Source organism: Myotis davidii, unplaced genomic scaffold, assembly GCF_000327345.1.
Source record: "Myotis davidii unplaced genomic scaffold, ASM32734v1 scaffold1, whole genome shotgun sequence".
Lineage (NCBI taxonomy): Eukaryota > Metazoa > Chordata > Mammalia > Chiroptera > Vespertilionidae > Myotis > Myotis davidii.
The window spans coordinates 1,485,794-1,488,821 of record NW_006294681.1 but is presented as its reverse complement, the minus strand read 5'-3'; the positions used below and the strand labels follow the sequence as shown (position 1 = coordinate 1,488,821).

General features: G+C 33.5%; 1 protein-coding gene across 1 annotated transcript in view; it reads left to right on the top strand.

The window, feature by feature from the left end:
• YTHDF3 (YTH N(6)-methyladenosine RNA binding protein 3) overlaps positions 1–2,938 on the top strand; it is a 40,679-nt gene extending 37,741 nt beyond the window's left edge. Inside the window, 1 exon segment of the mRNA XM_006769046.2 lies at positions 1,987–2,938. The gene's annotated coding sequence lies outside the window, so the exon portion shown is untranslated.
• Positions 2,939–3,028: the final 90 nt, after the last annotated feature.

The window sequence follows — 3,028 nt, the reverse complement described above, 5'->3', positions numbered from 1 at the left end:
TGCTGCTTAAAGCAGGTATCTGGTTTGTTTGTGTTCTATAATTGAAACACTGTATCAACTCCACCTCTGAGATCCCGGCTGGCTGAATGCAGGTTTCTTGGCTTTTGTTTAGCTTCTATATTTCTAACAATGTTTCAAACTGCAAGCTCAGAGGCCGGCAGCAGGCAGGTGGGGAAAGTTGGAGTCCTCTGTCACTGAAGCAAGCAAGCCTCATGTTAGTTTCAAGCTGCCTGGCTGCCGGCCGCCTTCTTGGCTGGCAGTTAATTTGCATATTGCCCTGATTAGCCAATGGGAAGGGTAGCGGTCATATGCTAATTGCCATGTTTCTCGTTTATTAGATAGGATTTTTTATTGATTTGTTTGAATGTGTAGTTGATTATAGTTCAAACTGAAACAGCATCTTTAACTTTTATTTAAATAACACATGATTTTCATTGATATAACTGATCTCCCTGGAATTAAACCTCTCTCTGTCTAATTTTTCCTTAAGTAGTGTGGCCTTTGTTTTTATAGTTTGGGGCTCTTCATGGAGTTGATGAATTTCTCTAGTTTTGATCAATCATATTTTATGGGAAGAATGAGCAATGTGCTGATAACATCCTCTTGCTTTATCTATAATACCGTGTTTTATATCTAGCTATTTAAAGCAGACTTCAGATTTCTCATACAAATCTGTTTCATCTTCTGAGAACCAAACTTTATGTTTAGGCTGGATTTATGTTTAGGGCCTTTGCAACGTTAGGTTAAGTTTCATGGTACCAATTTTGTGTGTGTATGTGTGTGTGTCTTTTCCTTTATGTTGTTTGGTTTTTGTTTTTGCTTATCCTTTTGAGATGTGATCAATTAGCTCTATCTTTTTCATGTTTGTTTTATTTTTTAATTTCAGAATATCTTGCTGATACTTATGTATCTATGAAATAAGTTTATTTGTAGTTATGTAGTAGGACATATAATTAATAGCTTTCTGTATTAAATACTGTTACTCAAGTTCTAGGATTATGTTAAAGTGAATTTGGTAACAACTTAAAGTTCTCTTATTTTCTGATGTTGTCACGAGGACAGTAAACTAATTTGACCATTTGTAAAGTATATTCTTATTGTGGAACATGAAAAATAAAATGAAAGTAGTGAAAGCAAAGAGTCTTATAATGTGTTAAACACAAGTGGTTTTTAGAGTGTGGTTCTTGGACCAGCAGTATTAGGATCTCCTGTGAACTTGTTAGAACTGCAAGCTCACAGGTTTGTTCAGCTTCGGAGTTTCGGGACTCAGTAGTGTTTCCACAAGCCATCCAGGTAATTCTGGTGTTGCTGAAGTTTGAGAACCTCTGAGTTACACAAAGATGGTACAAACACACTGATGCATTCAATTGAAAGAAGTCTTATAGGTAAATATATTTGGTTAATAAACATGAAAACATCACGTAGTTTAACTTTTGTTCAAGGGGATTCTGCTTTATAAGAGGAAATTAATCAGTGTTAATGTTTCTTGATGTGGAAAGTTATACTGAACATGAGACTATGATACCGAGGAAGTTTGTGATTCAAAGTATTTTTATTGGCACTGAAAATTTAATAGGACTCTTTTCCAATTTCCTTTTCTACTAACCCTACCTGAGCAAATAGTTTTGAAATTGCTAGTCTCCTTTCAGTCTCTTTGATACCTCATTATCAAAAACTCTTTGAAAGGGCTAGAAAGATATTATTGTAGTGTCTTCACCTTAACCAAAATACTGTGGGAAAATAGGGATGTGGAAAGGGCCTTTACTCTCCTGAAATAAATGTTTGTAGTTTTTATTTAAAAATGATACGTGGTGATCATCCCACTATGGTGTGTAGAGATAATAGTAAATCAGTTTTAACTAATTACTTGAATTAGTATTTGAAGAACTTTTTATGGAGATGGTTTACATTATATTAATTTAAATCTTATATAAATGATGGCATTTTGTTACATTTTTTTGTGTGTGTGTGTGTGTTTTTTTCCAGGAGAGAAATAGAAACAAACAATAACCATATGAAGATGTCCTCTTAGAATTACAACACTAATGATGTAGACTCTGGAAATGCCTAATAAGTCAAAGAAGACATTATTAAAGCTTTTTTTTCTGCATAAGGTGACATCTTTGAACTTTTTAACACAGAATTGACTCTTGTAATGATTTTCATCAGCGCATCTGCCCTTATATTCTCACCAAACACACTTGAGAACTGTAACTTCGTCAAGCACTTTCTGTCCTGAAGCTTTTACCAGTATCTGCTGTCTTTTGTAATTATGCATCCTAGCTAAGGCACAGAAGACTGAATGAATGCAGATTCATTAACTCTTTGAATTTGTTAAATACTAACAGTTAACTATTAGAAGTGGTTCAATGATGTAAGAGTCACATTGCTTCAACATTTCTTTGTTGTAGTTTTTAAATTGTCAATTTTTAGCTATTTGACAGATTAAAAGCAAAATAATCATGCCATATTTAGTCCTGGAGTTCAAGTCTAAATGTTTATGTGAAGAATTATTGTAGTAAACTTTTAATATGGCAAAGCAACCTTAAGCTCTATTTTAGCCAAATGAAACATAATCTGAGATTATATTAGAACATTTTCCTTGTCTTTAAATTGTTTGGTGTAACAGAATATTGATATGCAGCTTGGTGGATTTCACCAGTTAATGCACATTCTTCTTTCCTCCTTCCCCCAATAATATGTAAACTGAAAAATGTGCATTTGTCTGAGGAATTATTTTGTTTGCTATCACTTAATGAATCTCAAAATTTTGAGTAAATGTACCTCAGTCTAATCAGACTTTTTATGACCTTTATAACTACATTTAAAATCCTTAATTCCTATTTCTGGGTGTTTGCGAGCCTGATTGCTATCATGAAGTAAACATTTATTACTCTAGGTATTCACTAGCTAAATAAACATAGTTCTTGTTTAGCAAATATACTGTTCAACTCTTTTCTCCAGCTTTTGCAGTGTCCTGGCATCCTTAAAATACTTTGAAAATATGGCCTTGTTCCATGGAGAAAAT